Source organism: Arctopsyche grandis, chromosome 11 (genome assembly GCF_051622035.1).
Source record: "Arctopsyche grandis isolate Sample6627 chromosome 11, ASM5162203v2, whole genome shotgun sequence".
Classification (NCBI taxonomy): domain Eukaryota; kingdom Metazoa; phylum Arthropoda; class Insecta; order Trichoptera; family Hydropsychidae; genus Arctopsyche; species Arctopsyche grandis.
Window position 1 is genome coordinate 24,156,812 of NC_135365.1, and position 26,619 is coordinate 24,183,430.

The 26,619-nt window shown below is 33.5% G+C and overlaps 1 protein-coding gene across 5 annotated transcripts in view; it reads left to right on the forward strand.

Annotated features, from left to right (window-relative positions):
- The window catches only part of PMCA (plasma membrane calcium-transporting ATPase 3), a 194,285-nt gene that overhangs the window by 123,996 nt on the left and 43,670 nt on the right, over positions 1 to 26,619 (forward strand). Inside the window, exon 1 of one of the 5 annotated variants that reach the window (XM_077441538.1) lies at positions 19,989 to 20,083. The exons of the other annotated variants lie outside the window; for them this stretch is intronic. The gene's annotated coding sequence lies outside the window, so the exon portion shown is untranslated. Of the gene's footprint in view, positions 1 to 19,988; positions 20,084 to 26,619 lie in introns of those variants that run through there. 5 annotated transcript variants of the gene reach the window in all.

A 26,619-nucleotide genomic window follows, 5' to 3' on the forward strand; every position in this document is an offset into this window, starting at 1 on the left:
ATTATATAAAATGCTGCAAATGTACAAATTTGGCCATAAATGTCTCTGTGGGTGTTAGTTGATATGTATTTACTTTGTATAATACTTATTATACTTGCGTCAATTGTACAATGTTTCTGGCCAGGAAGGCGCATTGGGATTATGCTAATGCCAGCAGCATAGCTCGGTCGTTAAGCTTCTGATTAGCGTCGAGAGGTGCCGGGTTCGATCCCTGAGCCTGGGCCTCGATGCTGTTGGTCAGACTTGGATTTGTGACTCCAGGTTGATCGTTTCCTATCAGAGTTTGCCAATTTTCTCTGATTTCATTGTTGAAACGGTTCCCGGAAAAAAAATTGGCTAAAAATCCTCCCTACCTACTATGTCACCATTATTTGAAGTATGATTGATGTACAATAAAATTTATGTACAATTCATAGATGTCTCGTTATTTTGCGAGTTTTCGGTGTCTCGTAATTCAGCGACTTGTATATTAAAAATACTGTATTGTTTGTAATTGGCCAGGAAAGCGCATTGGGATTTACCTGTAAGGCCTTCCTGCTATGTATGTAAAAATAAAAAATAAAAAAAATTATCTGTTAGGCTTTCGTGCTTTTATGAATATCATAAATGATACATCCTTTTCTGCAAATAAAATATGAAGTGGTTTAGCACCCAATTTATATGAAATTATCAACATTAACTTCACACATTTTTTGTAACAACTTAATTTTTACGTATGAGAGTATTTTAGTTTCGTGTGAGGACCCCCTTATCTAGTCCTTTTTTGTATGGGAAGAGGCTAGTAAAAATAAAGTTACTAGATATCCTTTTGAGATACTTCAAGCTCACCAACCAAGTCTAAAAACATACTTCAAGTGTTTCCAGGAGGAAAAACGCCACGTTCACAATTTTCCCGATAATTTTTGCGGGGTTGAAAAGTTTGAGAAGCGCACTCGCTTGCCCCAGAATGACCAAATCATCTCACGTGTCACTACGCGATCGTAAACTTCCTCCACGTGCCCTTGCGAACCTTCGCTAATATCGAAAATGCGAAGCGATCCCGAGACGATGCAGGCAGTGAGGGCCTTGATGGCCGGCCATCAATCTTCCCTCGCTTCGTTCGACCCACCCACTCGTCCACCCACCCCCACCCACCCCATGAGCCCCCATCGCAGGCCGTAGAACCTCTACGCTTCTCGTAGGCCGTTTGACGCTGATTAAACCCGCGCGAGATGGGCGCTAATCTATCATTACGAAAAGTTGTGTGAGCCCCAGAAGCGTCTTTAGTGACAGCTAACCTCGTTTCTCTCATCCTCCTTCGCAACGTAAGAAGAAAATATTTGTTGCGGTTCTTGGGATGATACATACATATATAAATGCGTGCTATAGTGATTTTAACGCGGTTTGCTTGTAATGTGACGTGTAAATGTTGTATTTTTATTTAATATACGGGTGGAACTTGGCTCGTTCTCACCATGAGTAATTACATATAGATAGTTGGACTTCTTTTGAGCTGATAATTCACATATGCATGTACAACATACATCTATGTAATACTGGCTGAACTGAAAAAAAAAGTAATTACAAAATAACAGATAATCAGAAAAATATAAAAATATTTTAAAATCCTAAAGAAGAGATAAAACCCAAAATTACCAAAACGGAAGTGAGACGAAGGACTCTAGTGTGCATTAGAAATTGGCATTTGAACATAAACAACAAATAGTTTTATCAATTTTTTTGTTTTCTTATTACATTAGACATTAGACGATAACAGTCGCTTGTGAATGACGCCTTTGTTCGGCGCGCTCCCTCGATTAGGTTTTACACCTTAATTCTGATAATTGGCAAGACATCTACATGAGTGATATCTTAAAAGAAAGGGCAATAAACAGGCATGTTTTTAAAAAGGTTTTACCTGTTTTTAAATACAAAAATATCAGATTTTTCCCACTTGACAAATTTTTGAAAAGTTATGTTGCCTCTACTATTTTTTTTCTGACGACACAGATGGTTGTATTTGTTTTTATTTGGTTGAATAAACATTAGACAAACAAAAAAATAATAACTGATTAACATCCCACTTTTAACTTGGGCAGTATTAGCAATTAACTGTGAGATTTTGGTGTGTTTACTAAAAATCTTTAAAAATTAAATTAAAAATACTTTGGACTGAGGTATGTATGGCTCAAAATGTTCTAAATGATATGAGCTATCAACCCTTTAAGGCTTTGCACTTATCTACCAAACACCCTGTATATTATACATATATTGTATTTTGATTGTTTTCAATGTATTTGTTTTTATTGAATGATTTAGTTGTAATATATGTAGTTCAATGGATTATATCTGCATGATAAATAAGATCCAACGGCGTGGACTAGTGGTTAAATATTATGCTTTCTAGCAGAGTGGTCACGGGTTCGAGTTCTACTAGAGTTCCGCTGCTAGCCAGTCCTTGGTTTGTGCCTCCAGGTCGATTGTTTCTTGTCATAGTTTGCCAATTGTTCTGGTTTTAAAGGTTCCTGTAAAAATTGGTTTATCCTTTCTTATCTCCTTTTCTATGGAGACATTTTTGCATTATAGAAATTGGCGAACCACAAGACGCTGAATAACTTGAGATTTTAAAGAGAGATTGGAAAGAAGATGCCAATTTGTTGGAACCGTTTAATTGTAAATCAGATAATTTGGCTAACTCTGATAAGAAACAGTCGACCTGGAGTCAAAAACCAAGGTCTGGCTAACAGCTACTAGGAGGAATCGAACCGTGACAACTCTGGTCGAAAGCATAATATGTTAACCACTAGTCCACGCTGCTGGTTATTGATACCTAAAACCATACTAAAATGCATTAATTTCAAGTTAGTAATATCTAAATGGAATAATTTGAGACTGGTGATTATATGTCAATTTTATTTTTAAATGAATTTCATAGAAAAAGGTTCCTTGTAATGCTTGTAAGTAGTTGTAATAAAATGTAAAATTGAACAGCCATTACATTGAAGAAGCTTTCCTTTCGAAGTCGATTTCCTTTACATCGAAGTTAATCCGAATCGTAAATTTTTTATTACATAGAAATGTAATAGTTTCTGCGATGTCAGCAACGGTGGAGCTTTCGAAGTTACGTAATTTCCGTTGAAATTTTCAATTTTCATTCGAAAACTTGCGCATTTCCCAAAATTACCCCTTGGATAGATTTTTACGAGCGAAACTCGCTCAAGAATCCTCTTCCATATACATACATATTATTAATATCAATCCTTCCGATTGTGATTCGAGGTAATAAAATCTTTGTTATAAGTTCGGCGAGTGCTCTTATGATAATGAATTATTGCATGGATAAATTCAACGGTCACAATTTCGTGCACATTACTTTTGCACATAACTTGCGATCGGCAATCGCACGAGAGCCTTGCGTGAAAAATATATTATATTTATATATGTACATATTATGTAGATTGAAAAACCGCCTGCTATAAATAAACCGTGGCAACTCGTAAAGTGTTGCGGTCCGAAATAGAACCTGAAAAGTCTATATAAACGATTTATCGGTATTCTAAATTAAAATTGTATGCGGGAAAAAATTACAATATTTTAATTCGCTACGTGCAAATTCTCCCCGCGGTTTGTTTTAATATTAATTTCTATCACGATTTACGTATAAAACGGGTCAAGCGACGTGGAAAGCTTCCATTTTTCATTATTGTTTTTGGTTGACATTTTTTAAAAGGGCACGAGATGACTACTATGTATGTGTAATTAATATTTTGCCCGCAAAATTCTGACGACGCTTCTCAAACCGTTTTTCAAGATTATCATTCGCTGAATGAATGTGTTTTGTTATTCTGTTTTGCTTTGATTCGAAACACACGTTGACTCTCAAGGCTCCGATTCAATTATGACTGTCGTCCTAATGCCATCTGATTCTACCAAACTCAATAACCAACTGAGCAAATCGAATTTTTGTCATTAACTTCCATATTCGATAGTTAATGTATAGGTACATATGTATATTCCAAACTGGACATGCCTTCTACGCTTCCAACTAGTATAATTAAATTTGTACTAATTTGATTATAACAATACACCATTTTCGTTTCAAAAGTGCATGAAAATTATATGAACATTAGTGATGCACGACCTTTTTATCAATAAGATGACTTAATTCCACAATTACGTAATTTTAAGTTTAAGTTTGGACCATTGTGGCATTACAGGATTTCCTAATACGCCACAATGGTCAAAAAAAAATTATTCATATATACACAAAAAAAATACATTTATACATTATCATAAAAAACAATAGCATTATAATAATAGCAGATAAAGTAAAAATATCAAATAATATAATACAAAGTAGGGAGTGTCTTGCACCTATAGCCAACACGAATATATATATAATATAAAAACCAACCGCAAATAAAAAAATATCCCTGCGAGGCCCAAATTTTTATGTTATTTTATTTTTACATATATATATGTATACCAGGAAGGCTTGACAGCAAGGCCCCAATGCGCTTTCCTGGACAATTAATTACAAACAATGCAACATTTTATTATTACATAAATCACTGTATTTGCAGAAGCTGAAGAACACGAAATAACAATTATTTAATTAATTATTTACAGAATTAATCCATTGAGACATCTATGGATTTAGATTTTGTACATAATTTTTACAAATTATACACACAATGAATACAGATAATTTGTGAAAACAGGAAAAATGATTTTTTTGCCAATTTTGAGGAATCGTTTCAACAATGATGACATAAAATTGGCAAACTCTGATTAGAAACGATCGATTTGGAGTCACAAATACCCCTAAATCTAACCAGCAGTATGGCGGATCGAACCCACTGATCATACTGCTGGCATAATGGCCATTATGCCATACTGCTGGCATAATGGAAGAGAGAAAATCAAAATTCCACTCATACAAAATAATGATTAACGCGGGCTATGGCGTGATAAATTAGTGAATTAATCCATATAAGTCTCTATGCATTAATTCACTAATTAATTAATTGTTAATTTCGTGTTCTTCAGCCTCTGTTCTTCAGCATTTATGTAATAAAAATGCTGCAATGTTTGTAATTAATTATCTAAGAAGGCGCATTGGGGTTTACCTGTTAGGCCTTCTTGGTATATATGTATATATGTAGAATAAAATAAAATATATATGTTTGTACATTTAAAATGTTACTTATTTTTGTACGTCGAAAAAAACAAAACTTAATCTGTTAACAGATTTTGATCAAATATTTCAAAATGCGTAAAAAAACGACGAAAGTTTCAAACGTTTTACTCAATTTAAAAATACCATACATTCTTTGAAACCTCTGAATTTCTTCACACCGCAAGTATACATATTCCTTCTGCATAAGAGATCCAAACCTTATGTTTAATATTAAAAGTTCACTATGGCTTTTTGTTGAACGTACATAAGATGAAATATTAGACCGCGCTTACTAAGTTTTATATAGGTTTGCTTTTCCATTTTATGGTTATACTATAAACATATTGGATCATTTTTTTATAACTACGTCCATTTCATCTTTTTTTGCCAAAAATGCTGAGAATCTTTCTTCTGACGCACGTAGGCTACTTTGTTTTCGACAACCTACGCAAAATAAGCATATTTACCAGCTAATGTGGGTAAGCTTTGTGTTTTTGACGCCCTCTCCTTATTCATCACACGTCCTGAAAACTTATAACAATAAAATAAATATTGTTAAACTTTTAATAATTGGTACAAGATAACTAAATTCATACATTTTTAAAATAACCCAAGGTCGAGCCGAATTCGGTCTTAGTAAATTTGACTTTACTAAACATAAAGTGTGTACATGTTGTGTCGTACAATACCCCATTCCACACAAACCTGATTAATGTGCGACAAAGCCATTAACTCCATGCACTGGAATCAAAGGATTACTAGGTAGGCACTAAAAGCAGGAGTTTGGAACAACTAGAAGTCATTTAATCCCACCAAACGCACTTAGATCTCCCGGAGATGACCCGATTTGTATTTATATAATACGGTCACAGTACATAGTGGTGACCCGTAACTCTAGTTTAAATTTAACTGCACTTGGATAATTAATTTATTTGCTTAAACTAACGAAAGGATGGGATGAAATATTAGTTAGATTGAGGTTAAATTTCAAACTATTCTGGCCACAAATATAATAAACAAATGTGATCTATTCAAAATATATTATATTACTACGCGATTAGATTCCTTTTCTTAGTTGGATGATGAGAAAAAACAGAATATTTATAATAGCAATAGTGGCTTAAAAGTTTTGTACGAAAAGTTAGTCACAGGTTCATTGGCAACCAGTGAGTTTCTTGGGTGGCATGCTACACACATCTGCATACATTTGATTTGGTCGCTCAACAAAGTCACCTACCAAGTTGTTCGTCCGGTGTGGCTGTGAGTCTTTGGGTTAAAATTCATATTTAATATTTCGATACAATTCTGATTGACATTAACAATGACATAACTACTTATTTTACATAGGCTTTTGAGTCTGCCCTTAAGTTTTCCGTTAAATTTTTTTTTTATATATGTATATAATTTATAATTTTGGTGGATGAAGGGTATTTTTTATAGATTATTGACCATAAACTATTATAACCACAATATTTCCCTGCATGTCATGTGATGCAGGCGGCAGGTATATTTTTAAAATGTGTCAAAAAATCTATTAGTAAATGGTCTGTTTTATTTAATTTGGAGTTATTGTTATAATATTGGAGTTATTGTTATCGGTGAACAGACGGTCTGTGAAAGAGATGGCTGCATACGTAATGGCATAGTAAACGAGATCTTGGTGAACAGACGGTCGTATACGTAATGCCTGGAGAGCATCCTCGGTTTACGGAAAATCTGTGAACGAGTTGTCAGGTAACCGTTGAAATCAACGGTCACAAAACTAGTATATACATTACATATGTATGTAGTATAAAATATTCTAGAATTGAAGCAGGACTTGTCGTCTGTAATAAAAACTTGACTTTTCGAAAGAGATGCTCAGGCGCTGAGATACATTCTATGGGTAGAAATTTTCTATACGTTCCTGTGACCCAGTTATCTTTGCCTTATTCAACTTTTGACATTTCCATATGCCAGTCAGTAAATTTAATTTAATTTATACATATTATGACAGTGACTACTGTACATCCAATTCGGCATTGGTCAGACATACATATACTCAAGTACATATGTAGATGCGAATTGAATAATAAAATAAACTATTTGTGCCAATTTCGACTACTACAGTACCAGTGCGATACTACTCTGCCGTGACGTCATTCCGCTTACGTCACGCGCAACCGTGTCCCGCTATTTCTGTCTCACCAAAGCCGGTAATAGGCCTTGTCCTCCCCATACCAGTTTTTCTCTCACCCCTTTCGACCACATTTACCTCTACCAGCTCCGTCGTATTTCCAACCCTCCTCCCCATCTCTCTCCATCCCACCGATCTATATCGACGTGCTTCCGTAATGTGCATCGTGCTATCTGAGCTGATGCGACAGCATCTTTCCTTCTACGCCTCGCTACACAAGTACACAATAATCGCTCTGAAGTTTTCACGTCGATAATCATCCCTGCTTTATGTGCGATGTCTACATTATTATGTCACCGTCGTTATTCATGTGGAACAAGTGTTGTGCCAAAGTGATTTTGGAAAGAAATTTCAACATACATATGTATATCGACATTTGATTTATTCAGCATCTCGATTTTCGCCGATTAGAAAATGCTGATAAAAATTGTCCATAGATGTCTCTGGCTGTTATTCGTCTAATCATAGATGGGTTTATGCCTGTTTAAATATTAAATAAATAATTCGTAACCCTTGTATTTTGACCATGTACAAAATAAACAAGAATACTACCCGCTAAGCCTTTCCAGGTAGCATTGATAAAAATGCACCAAAAATGAGTTGTGTAATCCGTGTCATTTGTGTGTCAACGTTTATAAAGACTGGTTTACACCGGAATTTCTGAATTTATAACCATAGCAGAATTTCCCGATGGAAATCCCTGGCTGCTGAGTATTTTAGATTGTGTTACAGACATTACTAACAAACTAACCAGTAGATTCTATGACAGAATCACTAATAACCATACTAACACACTTGTGAAGAGTCTCGGTGATTACAACAAAATGCCTGTACCCTTCAGGTATAACACACAGATTACCTAAACACAATCTGCTTTAGGTCATCGACTTTAGAGTCTTTAATTAATATTATGTATTAGATGTATTATGAAAATTTATGAGGATTGTAAATAGGTTTTTGAGCTCTTTTTCCTATTATGCTGTAGATAAACATTCGAATAATATAATACTATGATTACTAACCAAATTAAATTAAATTGTAAAATAGAAAATGATCAGTAGATCAGTAGCTATTAAAATAGATATAAGATGTATTGTGAACATAATTTCGTAATAATAAAATGCATTTAAAAAGTAAAAAAAATTGTGTCTTGGTATTTAGATAGTGAGCATTACATTTTAACAATAATGAAGAAGATGCAACTAGTTTTGGAAAAATACATTCATTTATAGATTTCTTTTGCTTATTTTATATTGTTGCTAGATATAATAGTGAGTCTAAACACACCTTGACAAAACTCGAAATCCTCGGCGGTAGTTATCTAGGGTAGTGATCTAGGGTTTGTTTAGATTAGCTACAATTTTTATACCTGCTTTCTATTGGATTTCAAAATAATTCTAGTTGAAAATGTTGGCGAAAATTTCAGCATGGCGGGCTTTCAACAAAACGTCAGCACTCAAAGGGGTTAATATGTATTGCACAGCACACTCATTGCGTTGGAGCAATCTTTTGATTGAATAATAAAATAAAAAAAATGAAAAGTGGTGACAGATAGTAGGTAAGGATGGTTTTGTCAATTTGATGCAGGATCGTTTCAATGAAATCAGATAAATTAGTAAATTATGATAGGAAACGATCGAATTAGAGTCACAAGTATCCAAGTCTGACCAGCAGCACTAAAGAAATACTCGGAATATATTTTTTTTTCAATCGAGTGTGAATCTGTTAGACGAGACAAGTCAATCTTTTTCTGTCGGAGTTTGCCAATCTACAATTTTAGAAACGGTTCCTCGCAAATTGACCACCATCCTTTATTTATATTACAATATGTACAAGTTTGGTCATAATTGTTGATTCGTACAAAACGTTCTGATTCCCTCCCCCCCCCACTCGTAATATAATATGCATTGCGGAAGGACTGGGTGTTTCCCTCACATCCTTTCTTTACATAATTGACTGTGTTGTAGCGGAACTGAGTGACATTTGCAATTACCATGATACTTAAGTGCAGGCTGTGTTTCTATAGGTATTTATATTATACATATAATACGAGTCTAGTGGTGTTTTATGAATTATGCAACTGTTGAAGGTTTGCTTAGTTTCCAGAAGAAACTTTTAAAAAATGGAGTTTTAAACTCCTTTACTTTTCATCGCTTAGTTAATCTCTTCAGCGCTTATTTTTGAAAAGCCTTTTGAGCTTAATTTTTACTGTTTTTAACAGCTTCTATTTTTTATTATACCTGGAAGCATAATTCTGTATTTTCTTTTATTTTGAACATAGTTCTATTATTATATATCAATATCTTAAATCTATAAAAATATCATATATATATATCGCTCAGGAGCAGCCCGAAAAATTGTATCATGAGAAAATATAATTGGGTCCATCGGCCATGCCACCTTTCCCTAGTATAAAAAATGCTCACAATGTGTTTTCAATGTTGTTTTTTTGTTTGAGGAAGATTATTGGGTATTACTTGGAATGTTTCACTATGTACTATATAGTATAAAATATTATCAATTTTGTAACCCAATTCAGACATTATCTAGTATGTATCTAAAATCATTACTGAAATTTTCACTGCTATCATATGTACATTCCCAAAAATAGACTATTTATGAATATATAAATGAAGCATGTGTGAATAATACCATCGATACAATAAATTATGACGAGCATTGTTTATCCACCAGATTAAATCACTCCAGGGACAGCTTGTTTACATACCCCGTTACTGACATGGTGGCTTTCATCAGACTCGACCGAGACAGCTGTCATCGGAATCCAAACAAATATACCCACCAGCTATACAATTCCAATGTGACGTGACCCACAAAAGGCTTTCCACAAATGAACGTGCACTTGATTGCTGAACCCACCGAATGCAATTATTTCACTCGAATTCTCTACATTGCAAAAAATATACCACTCGCTCTAGGTAGTTATCCTATATTTACATATTTGCAAGGGTCCATTGAAGCGGTTAATTTATGCTGAAATACGAACAGTGAATATGTTTATCCTACATTTGGAATTCACCATTATCGATCACTGTCAAGCAAGGACAAGGATAAAATATCACCGAAATGATCCAGGGGGTGATTTTTGGGACTGTGTACCATGTACATATATAAGCTAGGGGTGCTGCGTTTTTTTTCGCATGTTTAAAAATAACACGTAACTCGTACCATTCAGTCTGTTTTCGCCCTTACTATCGTAGCTCACCTGATATATTATTATATTATTTATTTATTTAATTATACTAGGAAGGTCTAACAGGTAACCCCAATGTGCCTCCCTGGCTAGAAATATTGTACATTTGATACAAGTATTATTATACAAAGTAAATACATATCAATTAACATCCATAGAGACATTCATATATGTATGGTCAAATATGTAAATTTGCAGCATTTTTTAAACAATTCAGTAAATACATGTCATTTAACATCTACGGAGATATTTATGGTTAAATTTGTAAATTTGTAAGGTTGCCAATTTGTTGGAACCGTTTCAATGAAAATCGGATTAATTGGTAAACTCTAATAAGAAACGATCGACCTGGAGTCTCAAATCCAAGGTCTAGTCATCAGAAACCAGTGGGATTTGAATACGTGACCACTTTGTTCAAAGAAATATACATATGCTAACCATTATAGTCTATTCTGCCATATAGTGCACATTATAGTCTATTCTATATCTGCATTACAGTCTTTTTTTTTTTTTTAGTTTGGATGACTAGCTTTCCTACTTATTCCGACATTAGCCAGCAGCATAGCTCGGACGTTAAGCTTCTGCTTACCGTCAAGAAGGTGCCGGGTTCTATCCCTGAATGAAAATGAATTTTTCAGAGTATGCTGTTGGTCAGACCTGGATTTGTGACTCCAGGTTGATCGTTTCCTATCAGAGTTTGCCAATTTTCTCTGATTTCATTGTTGAAACGGTTCCCGGAAAAAAAATTGGCTAAAAATCCTTCCTACCTACTATGTCACCACTATTTGAAATTTGATGGATGTACAATAAAAATTTATGTACAATTCATAGATGTCTCGTTAATTTGCGAGTTTTTTCAGTGTCTCGCAATTCAACGACTTATAATAAAAAAAATGCTGCATTTGTATTTGTAATTGGCCAGGAAGGCGCAGTGGGATTTTCCTGTAAGGCCTTCCTGGTATATATGTAAAATAAAAATAAAAAAAAAAATAAATAAATTAGATTATCATCGTCATCGCAGTACATTATCAAATATCACACTCCGTAACCCTTGTCGCAAAAATGTTGAGATTATTGATGCGAATAACAGTTGTGAAATGCCAATGAAAAATATTCAATATATACGATACTATTAAATTATTTTACTAAGATACTATTAAAAATGTTTTTCAAATTATTTTTTATACAAAAAAAAAGACAATGCTTAATCGTTTTGCTAAAAGAATTTCCATCACAGTTTTCGGAGACAAATTAAAACACTTCACAATTGATTTTGTCCGATATTTTCACCGCAAATGAAGCACATTGTTTATATATGTATATTAACTTTAGTGAAACACACAAAACTATTCAATTATTCTAAAATTTAGTACGTATAACGGACGACTTTAACTTCGACTTATTAGTTACTAGGGAACCAAGATTATAAACGAGCCATATACAAGAACCAATAAGCTCTCGCTATCCATCGACCAATGATCTCTGTGTGAATAGTACCAGATGGCTATAAATATTAGGCGGTTTTGATCCATGCTTCATTCGGAGCTGGCGAGCTGACGGATTAAGAACAATACACTTCCTCTACTACTATGTCTTTCACTCCGATTCGGAAACCAATCTACACATCCACGCTATAGTATCATAGGTCGATTAATGTCGAACAATCCGACTACCTTTTTATAAAACAATAAACTTACTCCATTAGTATTCTTCCACAATTAGGTAAAACTTCTTTCTTCTGATAATTGTATACATATCTCGTTTGGAAATTATATCCAGTGCTGGGAACGCTTATAAATGATAAAGGACAAGACGTGATTCACATTTTGAGGAATGCTTGGTGTAGAACTCTCCTCCCACGGATGATACAATCTGATCGATCGTTTCTAATTGCGTGTTGGCGCCGATAGCTCGTTTCGTGGTCGATTGATTTTCGACAAAGCGAGTTATCGCGGTGAATATTTCATTCGTCGACGACGATGTGTCAGATTTCCCATCGTGAATGTTTAATTCAACCCCCTCCTCCCTATTTTTCCAAATTATAATTGGCCGCTTTTCCTCGAGCGGCCGGAAAAGTGGCCTTCAAATATAAATTATGTATGTATGGAAGTGGCTTCAGCTACTATCGCAATCTAGGGAAGTGGAAAACCAAGGAAATTTATCGGTATGGATAGTGCTCGCTGCAATTGCTTGTGTTGTTTTAGTATGGGTGGACTTGGATATTGAAAGCTCCAGGTAATATATGAAAACGGAAAATCGATTCCGATTCAGGTAAATTGAAATATATAAATGTGAACATATGCCGTCGGAAAATATGCGCACAGACAAACAGAAGTCGAATTTATGCATTGCTTTTTTTAAATTGCGAATGTTCGTAAACATATAAAATCTTTGACATCGTTGAACGTAGAAGAGAATCGACTGCTTACCGTTGCATTTCATCCTTAATTTTTTCAAACATTTGATATTGATACTGGTAAGACAGCAGTCCTATATTTGTATGTACTAAGGCTTCCAATCCCGGGATCCCAGTGTTTTCTGGTACAGGTGAGTCCCGGTGCTGAAACTAGTCTGAATACCGGGAAAAATAATAAAGAAAAAACATAAAATAACATTATGTAATGAAAAATGGTGGGATGAGCAATGACAGTCATAGTCCATTTGTATTCTCTGACCCGTTTTGACGCCGGCTTGCCGTTCCTTCGATCAGTGATCGATTCGAACTCAGAATCGATCACTGATCACGTGTGTCTGTGTGAGTGTCTGTATGTGTGTCTTTACGTCAGTGTATTTTGGGGATTTTTTTGAACACCGTTCGTCCTATCGAACAGAAACTTAATATCGGTTACTGAAATTATTATCGATACGACGAAATTTTTTTTCAAATTCTCAAGTTGACCGGAAACGGTACCTCCCATTATAGGTGTTCTCTTTTTTAATAGCTTTTAAAGTGAAAGAGAGTTAGGTAATTTAATAGATTTTTTTGACAATTAAAACTAACTATTAAAAGATCAAATTTTTTTTTGCATTGTATTTGTGCTCTGCAAAAATGCATCCAGAATATGATTTTTTTTTTATTTCATAATGAATGATTTTAAAAATATAAAATTTTAACTTTTTTGTTAATACTAATAGTATTATTTTGGAAAACAACATACACTTATCTGTGTACATACAGATGTATGTATGTAGAAGAATGGACGAAAGATGGACAAAATAAGTGCTAGAATGGTACCCGAGAGAATTCATGAGGGTAAAAGGAATACCGAGCCTTTTTTTACTAAATACGCAATTCCTATTATGACTAATTATAACTAATATATGTATGTACATAACAAAACCCATAGACCGATGAGAATCGAATCTAGTTAACCTAATGCCAATGTGGCAAGTTAACTGAAACGAGATTATATGTACTTGCAGATACGACAGCCTTCTGAAACTCGCAGTATGCATATCACGAATTATATATATTCTATAGACGTACATACATACGTACAAATGTATATGCTGAACTTCAGGGAGCGTAAAGTGTTAAGGCCGCTTAAGTGTTTTGCCGATCGAAAACCGTCGGTGCACGTGCGGCTTATATGATTAAATTACTGAGCACCCATTCGACGAATAATTCAATTGCCCTACACTGTCACGAATATACATTTATATATGTATATATAAAATTCACTAGGGGGAGATTTGCACGGCGTCAAATTTAATTAGTCCGCAAATCTTTCGCATACTTTCCCCGGCAGGAAATATCGGCGCGTTATATTCTATGAATTTTGACGTTGCCGAGAGACTCAGCTTCCGGGTGATTGACAGTGTAATCCAGAATTAGCGCGACGCAAAGTCGATCACTCAAAAGTGACAAAAAATCTCGACCCCAACTTTCAAACTTGTCACTGGAAAACCCCTTCAATTCGTGACGCGTTTGCTTTCCAAGTACCCGGCTCTGCTTAGGTGACGGACATACTCTTCTCGCAGTACAAATGGATTTATGACAGTTCAAATGCTTGTGGACTATTGATATTCACTAAGGTTTATACAAGAAACCACTTTTAATAAAACCAATTATAGGTTTTTGATATTCCAAGACAACCGGTTGATTCGAGTTTCGGTTTTTCGATAATATTTGTAAAATTTAACCACGGTTCCAACAAATTAGTAACCTTGACCCATCCCTTTCACAACAATTCAGCATTTCAATTTTCGCTGATTAGAAAAATGCTGTAAAAATGTATCCATAGATATCGGTGTGGTTTTTAATCGTTTGGCCATATATGTCGTGTTTAATAAATGGGTTTATACCTGTATAAAAAATTCTTAAACTGTATTAATAATTAATAAATAATTCTTAAACTCGTTGCGTTGGAGCAATCTGTTGATTGAATAATAAAATAAAATAAACAAACAGTAGGTAAGGATGGTTTTGCCAATTTGATGAGTGACCGCTTCAATGAAATCAGATAAATTAGCAAACTATGATAGGAAACGATCGAATTTGAGTCACAAATATCTGTTTGTGACCAGCAGCACTACAGAAATAAATTCTTTTTAACCGAGGTCAATCCAGGGCTTGAACCTGGGTACCCCTCGGTTGTTAGCATTAACGTAACCACCGAGCAGTTCTATCAGTGGCAAAATCGATTCATTTTCAATTATATTTGTGAATAAATATAAACTTCTTTCAAAATATCTATGTAATTATGATTAAAAAAGGCTTTACAATTTGATATTCCGTCATTAATAGGCAATCAGTATGTAAAATGTCACTTTACTTATACTTAACGAAACTTACTTAATTCGGATAATTATGATATTTATATTATGCATATGTACATACATATATTCGTTTAAATGATGATATAACCAGTGGCGTGAACTAGTGGTTAGCATATTATGCTTTCCAGCTTTCGGTCACGAGCTCGAGTTCCACTAGAGTCCCGCTGCTGGCCAGACCTTGGTTTGTGACACCAGGTCGATAGTTATATTTTCAGAGTTTGCCAATTTATCTGATTTTCACTGAAACGGTTCCTGTAAAGTTGGCATTTCCTTACCTATCTGTCTTGCTTAATCGCAAGCTATTCAGCGTCTTGAGGTTCGCTAATTTAATTATAAAAATGATGCAAAAATTTCTCCATAGATGTCACTGTGGATGTTTGTATGAATTCGCATTGTATAAAATACTTAGGTATACTGATTGATTGTATTGTATCTGTTTAAGTGCACTCGTTGCTGTGTAACGATCTATTAAGGCGAATGTTCATGTTCTATGAAAAAATAAATAAAAATGTACAAAAGGCTAAGCGAACATCCTATCGTCGTAAATTTGTTCTACCTCCCCCTTTACATTCAATTAATAAGTAAATGTGTAGCTAGCGCTTATTTTTGAGTTGAGTTTGCCAATTTTTCTGATTTTCATTGAAACGGTTCCTGTAAAGTTAGCATTTCCTTTCCTATCTCTCTTTCTAATCTCAAGCTGATTTGATTATAAAATACTGCAAAAATTATCTCCATAGATTTCACTGTGGATGTTTGTATGAATTCGCATTGTATAAAATGCTTGTGAACATATATTGATTGATTGTATTGTATCTGTATGCGATCTGTAAATTCGAATGTTCATGTTCTACGAAATATCATTGATGATTTACATGGGTCAAATTTCCAGTATAATGTCGAATAATTTAATTCTGTTTTTTTTTTCACCGTCAAAAATAAAATTTATTTGATTTTAGATGTGTTGCAATTTTCAAGCGCAATCCATTGTTCATAATTCTGAAATTAGCCAACGTGTTCGCCCATTTCGTGTAATAAGCAAATTAATTATTACTTTCACGCGCGCAATTTCAGCCACTTTCGTACGCCAACTACGGTTAATTTCTTCTGTTAACTACAGTATATACTTTTATATACGTACAAAAAAGGTTAAGTAATTCAACAGAGTTTTACGTTTTTTGATAACCTTATCGTCACACCGCAATGCGACTGGTTGTTTTACGCACGTAATTGACTCTAATCACGCATGCACTCGAAAATACCTCAACTTTTATTTAGCATTAATAATATAATAAAATAAAATGCCGTTTTAATACCATTCCTCGCAATTCAATATTTCCGACACTTCAATTTGTTACACCGTCATAATGTCACTCCGACATGAAATGTGTAATGGCTATCTAACGATCTTTGTTTGCATTTTTATACCTAAAATAATATCATACTGTGTAGTCTCTCATTTTTTAATTCCAACTCTACCATTGCTATTGTAATTAAAAGATACGATCTTGATGTTGCGTGCCATTTAAAAATCAATATTGACAACATTGCACATTTTATTCCGCCCACATGACAATTCACATCTATTGTCCGTGTTATTATAATATTGCACATTAAACTGACACTACTTTCGTGAATAATGATACACTCTGAACTAATGATCTCAGTTTTGATTTATTTGCTTTCCTTGAATTTTCTGTGGCAATGCGGCATTCCTTATCTTTCTCGTATGTTATATTACATATATATTACGTATACATACGTTAAGTATTTGTGTGTATGTATAATTGTATAACACGCATTTACTTGCGTACGAAAACCCTCTATTACGCCCTCCACGTTATAAATTATACGTTAATGTCTATATTTGAAATGTCATTAATTTTTCAAAACGTGCATGGACGCCTCATTATCTTGACATGAATTTAATCTTTGTGTGTATGTTCTTGGATCATTTTTTTTTTTTTGGTAAGACCAAGTTTGGCATTCGTATGTGTACATGGATTTTACGCATTTTGAATATGAATATATTGTATTAAGGTTGGAACCTGAACATTTAGTGAGCTATCCGACTTCTCAATGAAATCGATGCTGTTGAGCCTGAATGCGATATTTTCCACCTTATGTAGTTTGGTGATCTTTTTTTAACCTTTCTGTCTGGTAGCCTGCGCTCATCCTTATGTTCACAATTGAATGTGATATATGAGTGGAATTTTGATCTTATCTCTTCAATTTGGGCCTCGCAGGGATGTTTTGTGTATGCAGTTGGTTCTTATTTATAGGTACTGGCTGTAGGTGCAAGACATTCTCTACTTGTATTATATTACTTAAAATGTTTATTTTATATGCTACTATTATAATGCATTAGTCTTTTTTTATTTTTCTCATCTTTCTGTATTTTCTCATCTTTTTTTCGACCATTTGGTGCATTAAGGATTCCTGTAATGCTACAATAGTCCAAACTTACATATATAAATAAACATATATGTATATATATATATATATATATATATATATATATATATATATATATATATATATATATATATATACATAATTTCAACATATTACTATCTTAACACGAAATAATATTCTGCAAAGGGTTTGTTCAGTTTATGATGATCATCTGTCAGATGATAAACCCCGAAATTTCAGAAATTACATAAAAATTGGATTAAATCTGTTGAACGATTACGATTAGTCATATAAGAACTTAAGTCTCTTTAAAAGAATCATTGATAAAACTACACATACTTTATGGATAACCACCGAGAGGTTTCGAGTTCAAGCCACGGTTTTATGTCGATTGAAAACAATTCATTCCGAGTATTTATGCAGTGCTTCTTGTCAGTATTGGATATTTACGACTCCAAGTCCATCTTTTCCTATCTGAGTTAGCCTATACATCTTATTTGTTTGTTGAAATGGTTGGCAAACCAACCTATGTACATACCTTTTATTTGTCACCGCTATTTGAATATAATTTCAAATATATAATCTATACATTTATTTAAGTAAAAGTTCAAAACCAAAAGTGTTACTTAAGGCAATTGTAATGACACCATGGTAAAATATAAGTTTAAAAAAATACGGTCAATCAGTTGATAGATCGAGTCCGATTTTTCATATGATTGAATTTGCTCAATGTATTTTATAAACAACCTCGCTTAAACCCAAGCTTTATTTAACTTATCTTGTAATAATAAATGAAATATAACTTGTAAGTGTCATGGAAGCCGTATAAGGGTAGTCTAATACTCGTATTGAACTTTTTTTCTCATTGGATATCAATGTGTTTAATTACTATGAAAATGTAGGAAACTTATCGATATAACAACATTACTGTTACAGAACAAATGCTTCTAATTTATTCATTTAATTATCGAAAATTAGGTAAAAAATACGTTTGAAAGTCGAGCTTTATATTATATAAATGTGCATTTTACAAAAAGCCCGACTTACACAGTTGAAGTTTATAATGCAATAAATATTACATTTACACTAAATACTTTATGTTCATATTTTAACGTTTCTTACAGATAACGAGCGATGCTTATTAAATATTCACAATAATTTTGTAAACGTTTCGAACATTATTAAATATACATATGTATGTACATATAATACGTACACATGCACACATATTCCCGTTAAATAAATAAGTTCGCGTGCCGCTCGGCGTATTTAATACACACTTCAATTTAACCTTTAAACTCACCTTTATGCTTTCAATTAATGACGCATTCTACTACAGTGATATTATCTGTGCTTTATTTGTATACGATATTCAAATATAATAATATATATAAAAAACGGACTTTATTTTATTTCGTGTATCAATTCCTTTCCTATCGGCGGTTAGCATTTAATGCTTTGAACAGAGTGGTCACGGGTTCAAATCCCACTGGTTTCTGCTGACCAGACCTTAGATTTGTGATTCCAGGTCGATCGTTTCCTATCAGAGTTTTTCAATTTATCTGATTTTCATTGAAATAGTTTCAATAAATTGGCAAACTTACCCATTTCTCGCAAAACTCGAGTTTTCAGCAATCTCGAATTGTATAAAATGCTGCAAATTTACCAAATTTGACCATATATGTCTCTGTGGATATTAATTGATATGTATTTATGTACTTTGTATAATAATACTAATAATATTTGTATCAAATGTACAATGTTTCTGGCCATGAAGGCGCACTGGGGTTACCTGTTGGGCCTTCCTGGTATAAATTAAAAATAAAAATAAAATTCACAACACTACTATCTTATATTCACTAAACAACTACATACATACACACTTATGATAGTTATCAAGTAAATATTTTTTACTAATAAATCAATCAATCACACCAAAGCTGATAGCAAGCTTTCGATTTAACGCATTATCATAAGCATTCTTACATTAATTACTTATACATATATTATGTTTTATTTATCTATTTACTTACAAACTCGAACTTATGTATATACCTATATAAATATGTGTGTAATCCGTTTACATTTACTTAGTATGCGGCACACATTGCGGACGTTCGTAATATTTCGAATCCGATATAATCTTTCACCGAGCAACTATCTGTTATTATATTGCCTAAAACTGTTGGTAATGTTTGCCATGTTGAATCTCCTTATCACGTCAAATTTATCAAGAAGCAAATAGGATTAATTGTCTTCCATTTGGCAAGGTTCGCGTATCAAACAGTTCGACTGCGACCATCGTGTGTGCGACAGCACAATATTTTACCCGTTCACTATATATGTATGTGTGTATATTATATTTCAATATTTATTAATTTATTTGAACTCTGCCACTGCATGTTTGAATTTCATCGTCACTTCATTAAATATGTCTACTTTGTTTGATTAATCGGTTCACAGCTTTGCAGTTTCCATTTGTGATACAACTTGGTTTAATATTATACATATACCTAATATATATTTATTAATATTATACATAAATCACAGCAGAATAGACTAGTGGTTAGCTTATAATGCTTTGAACAGGGTGGTCAGGGGTTCAAATCCCATGGGTTTCCGCTGGCCAGATTTTTGACTCCAGGTCCATCGTTTCCTATCAGAGTTTGCCAATTTATCTAATTTTCATTGAAACGGCTCCAACAAATTGGCAACCTTACCCATTTTCTCGCAAAATCTTGAGTTTTCAGCAATCTCGAATTTCGCTAAAACGCTGCAAATTTACAAATTTGACCATAAATGTTTGACCATAAATTTTGCGAGAAGGGTTACGGAGTGTGATATTTGAAGCCATCGATGGAATATTTGCAAGGCTGGGCGATGACGATGATAATTAAGGAACAAGTAGGAAAGCTAGTCATCCAAACTCAAAAAAAAAAAAAAAAAAAAGACTATAATGCAGATATAGAATATACTATAATGTGCAATATATAGCAGAATAGACTAATGCTTAGCATATATTGCTTTGAACAAAGTGGTCATGGATTCAAATCCCACTGGTTTCTGCTGACTAGACCTTGGATTTGAGACTCCAGGTCGATCGTTGCCTATCAGAGTTTATCAATTTATCTAATTTTCATTGAAACGGTTCTAACAAATTGGCAACCTTACCCATTTTCTCACAAAATCTCGAGTTTTCAGCAAACTCGGATTTCGCCGCATTGTATAAAATGCTGTAAATTTACAAGTTTGACCGTAGATGGCTCTGTGGATATGAATTGATATGTATTTATGTACTTTGTATAATATTAATAATAATTGTATCAAATGTACAATGTTTCTGGCCAGGAAGCCACATTTGGGTTACCTGTTAGATCTTCCTGGTAGAAATTAAAAATAAAATAAAATATGTACATATATTCAAGTAGAGTATTTTCTTTTGGGTGGCCACTTTTTTACAATAAACTTCAATCGCAGGTAACTTATTACCTTGAACCTAGTCTCGAACGTCAATTATATCATTTATTTATTTACATATTAGCCACAGTGAATTTACAGAATAAGCGTCACTGTGACCAAACATATGAGCATCATACACACACTATATATATATATATATATATATATATATATATATATATATATATATAAAAAAACTAGCGAGACATCTATGTTATAGATAATACATTTTTGAAATCATATTCAAATAGTGGTGACATGGTGGGTAGGAATATTTTTGCCAATTTCATGGAGGAACCGCTTCAACAATGAAATCAGATAATTTTGCATACTCTGATAGGAAACGCTATATGTACTTGGAGTTACAAATATCCAAGTCTGACTAGCAGCATTAAAGATTATACTCGGAATTAATTAATTTCAATCGCGGTCAGCTCACGGGATCGAACCTGCGGCATCTCGGTGCTTAGTATAAAACGAAACCACCAAGCCATGCTGCTGGCTAGTTTATCTGATTTCATTGTTGAAACAGCTCCAAGCAAATTGGCAACCTATACTCATTTTTCACCATTATTTGAATGTAATTTCAAATTTATAATAATAATGTTATTTATTCATTTAAATTACATATGTATTTATGTACATATTTGTCGCCTTGGGGTGAAAACCCGTAGTGGCACTATGGTATATCTTTTTCGAATAATTAAGATTTTGTATATCACAGTGGTTCCGCTAGCAATAATCATCAAGAGGTTCCCGGGTTCGAGCTCTGGGTTGACCTTGATTGGAAATAATTTATCCCGAGTGTATCTGCAGTGCTGCTTGTCAGACTTGGATATTTGTGACCTAAAGTCGTTCGTTTCCTATTAGAGCTTGTCAATGTATCTCTTTTCATTGTTGAAACGGTTTCTCAGCATATTGGCTAAACCACCCTACCTACTATTCGACACCACTATTTGAAAATTATAAACTATAAATTTATATACATATATATACAAGCTTAATACCATAAGCAGCGCGTAATGGCATTATGGTAAAAATTGATATGTATACATATTTTTAAAATAGTAAAATAATTACCTTCATGACTGGCTCGAACCGGTCATATAATGCCTGACTATCGCGACGACCTAAATGTATCGGCGAATCATTGATTTTTCAATACCGCAATGTCTCGAATTAGTATAATGAATGTACATATGTGGCTCGCATGACAGCTTACATATGTATGTATGTACATATGTAACCCTTATGAATATTTCACGTACTGTATTAAGTCATTTTTGTCATTATACTGTACGATAGCGTAATACGTACGTGAATTATAAAAGAACATCAAAATTACATACTTCGTATACTTCAAGGGATAAAAATCAATTTTTCAATCAAATAACACCCCTCGCACCGTTTTCAACCCTTCGGTGTATATTTTAAAGCGTTTTTCCATTTGTTGCATGTGATTTTTGACACGCTACGTGACGGCCTTTACTTATCTAAAGGTCGCGGTCAAATTCGAACATTTGTCCTCGACCCGTTTATAATTTGAAAACCCTACATACACGTTTCGACCTTTTCTCAACCCTTTCAATCGCACTCGCATTTTTGTAATATTTTCAACGCGGACTATATATCTAAAATTGTGTTTATTTCCGGTGTCGTTGCGTATTTACTCGAAACTGCCGCAGTTTGATTGGCAACAAACGGAATACCTGAATTTTTCCCTCAAGTTGTTTATCCGACGTTCATTCACAGAATGCGAATGTTTATCTAGGTGTACGAAAACCACAGGAGAAATTTCGTATGAAATCTCGAAAATACATTTTTTTAATGTGAAAAATTATAACGCGGAGACCTTCAGACTGTTTGCTTTGATTTAAATATAAAGTTACCTAATTGTATACACACGAGTTAATTCGGATTCTTAAATAAGTACCCCTAAAGAGATGCGTCGTATCTTATTTGCTTTGGTATATATAGACCGTTTGAAATCAGTAGACGCTCTCGAACTAATCCTCATGTGTGAAGATATGACTTGTTGTAAGGCATATCTAGTTTTTCTATGAGTTATTCTAGTTTTTCCTAATTTTCAAAGCGTAATATGGACATGGATCTGGATATTTCATATCCATGTTTCCATATACGTCGATGAGTATACATACATATATTAAGCATAATAATATGTTAAATCGGACTCATTCCATTAGCTGATTACTGAAATATCACTCTTTGCATTGTTTATGCGTGATTTCGTCAACTTTGCGCTGGTTATCGATTAGTTCAATCCATGGAATGAGATGGATTTTCCGCATGATTTCCAATATGACGTCTGTAGTATTCTGCAAAATCTGCACAAACATATTTTCCTAATTTTCATTATTTAAAGTTTGAGTGTAAAAAGAATTTGGGTTTAAAGAGGGGTGGTTTCGATTTTTTTTCTAAATTAAATTTATAATTTTCCATGCTCCTGAGCAACACTTATGGTATTAAACTTTTACATAAATTAATGTATAGATTATAAATTTGAAATGATATTCATATAGTAGTGACATTGTGGGTAGGATGGTTTTGTCAATTTTTATGAGAAATCGATTCAACAAAAATGATAAATAACTCTGGTAGGAATTGATCGACTTGAAGTACAAATATCCAAGACTGACCAGAAGCACTACTCAAATACTTCAAAATAAATTCTTTTCAATCGAGGTCAATCCAGATCTTGAACACAGGAACCTCTCTGGGGTTAGCATCAACGCAACAAGCTATACTGCTGGTTAACCCTTTGGCTGCTACGAGGTTTTTCAATGTCCAAGCGAAAAATGCTAACATTTGTAATTACTTTATAAAAAAATAAATATAATATATTTTTTTACATACTTGCTTCGCCGAACGCGCGTAATTTTTTTAATACTTTATATACATTTTTAAGAAGCAGTTGTGGACTCGCGCTCTCTCTTTCTGTATTGCTTTTACATGCGTGCGTGCGAAAGAGATACCTACATATATACACTAAATAAGTTTTGACGATTGTTTCCGACGCATTATTTTTTTCAATAATCTATTTTTAGACATCGATGTATTTGTCGTTGTTAAAACATGCGATACATTTGAAACAGGTAGCGGTCTTTCTCTCTTTCTTTCTTGGTTTTAATTGTGTATGTGTGAGCGAGACACACAAGGATGCGAAGTTTCTAATAATCAAATAATTTTTCAACATGTATCATAAACATTTTGTATGCATTTCAGTTGCATTTGATTGATTGCACGAATTCGTGACGTCTCGTGACCTATATAATTGAAAGCGGATTTCTATTGTTTTTTGCCATTTATTTTAACTCTGCAAAATGATATCGGACAGTGAAAGTGACGAAAGCGAAATAATAGCTCCTCGCCGAGGAACTCGACAAATCAGCAGCTCTACTGATTCTGAAAATGAATTTATCGACAATAATCAATTCCCAAGTAATAACTCCTTATATGACTTTGACAACGAACCCGAAATTTACTTTGATGATGAACCCGAAATTGAAGAGCTTTTAAAAAATTGATAAATATTTATAAAGCTTGATTGAAAAATAAATATAAATACGTATATAAAAAAAATGTTTCGTGCCACTGATGCGCTGGCAAAGAAAGTAATGAAATACGACAATTAATGACGTCAACAACGATCGTCGTAGCAATCTTCGCCGATTTCAAAACAACGATTTATCGTTGTTGTAGCAGTCAAAGGGTTAAATAACAATTAAATTTCTAATATACTTACTGAAAAAACGTTCACTATAACTTAAACTCCATATTTAGTAAATAACATGTATAAATATGCTATAAATAACTTCAAATTGTCGCGAATGACTTATTTAAGTATAATTTTAATCCGTTGTGGCATTACAGGAGTCCCTAATGCGCCACAATGGTCGAAAATATACATGAGAAAAATAAAAATGTATACATAAATATATGTATGTATATACAGACAAAAAATCAATTTATACATAATCATAAAAAAAACAATAGCATTCGCATAATAGCATATATAGTAAAAATATCAAATAATAAAATACAAAGTAGGGAGTGTCTTGCACCTATAGCCAGCACGAATGTATAAAAACCAACCGCAAATATCAAACATCCCTGCGAGGCCCAAATGGAAAAGAAAAGATCAAACGTCTACTTATACATCACATTCAATTATGAAAATACTGATGAGCTCAGGCTATCAGACAAATAGTTTAAAATAATCTCCGATAACTTCGATCCCATTTTAGCCCAATTGATCCCGGGAACCTCTCAGTGATTATCATTAACGCAACAACTGAGCTATACTGCTAGTTAATCAACAATTAAATCTTTAATATATTTACTGAAAAAGCATTCACTACAATATCTTAAACTTTATATTAAGTAAATAACACAATGTACGAATATATGCCAAGGAATGACTTATGTATGTATGTAGAACTCAAAATTTATTACATTGTATATTTGTACGTATGTATATTTCATTTTGCTTATAATTTTAGATTATATCTGTTGGCTTAATTTATGTTTAGTAGCAATTTTCTTTCTTGCGATTACTATCACTCAGATAAAAATCTTCTAATGATGATTAAAGTCCCCGGTTTTGATACAAAAACTCTCATAGCCACTGGTTCTTGACAACCATTATATTGTGGCAATAAAAAACAAGAAAGTATTACGTCTACAATATCTTGAAATCGTCTATATAGAAAAATATTAATTTTATATATAAAATTTGTCAGTCTGTTCGTCTATCTGTCTCGTATCCTAAACTAATCAACTAATTACGGTAGAACTTTCAGGATTTGTTGAATGCATGTCCAGGAAGATTACTGTAAAAAAAAACGAGAAAAAACTAATAATAATATTCGTAATTACAATTTTACCGATTTTATATAAAATTAAATGTCTGTTTGTCTGTCTATCTGTCTAGTATAAGCTTATAAACTACTCAACCGATTGCGATGGAACTTACAGGAATTATTGTATGCATTTCCGGGAAGCTTACTGTGAAAAACCTCTTAATAATATTCGTAATTACGATTTTACCGACGCGAAAATTTGAAGCGCCATTGTGTAGTCAAGGAAATGTGTTTGTTGGTAACCACGTTACTAGTTGGTTTGAAGACACTTTCGGCTTTGAAGAGACGTATTTGAGCTCTAACAATCACTTTAAACGGGAACAGAAATGGGAACGGGAACGAGAACAGGAACGCAACGGGAACGAGAACGGGAACGGGACTTGCATGCCTTATTCTGGCATTGCAACGCATGCCGGGTTCAGTTAGTGCTATATAAATATCCTACGTTTTCCACTTCTAACTTTACATACATAGTACGTAGATACGTTAATTGTAGAATATTTATATATGTAAATATAATTCATATTAACCACATTATCAA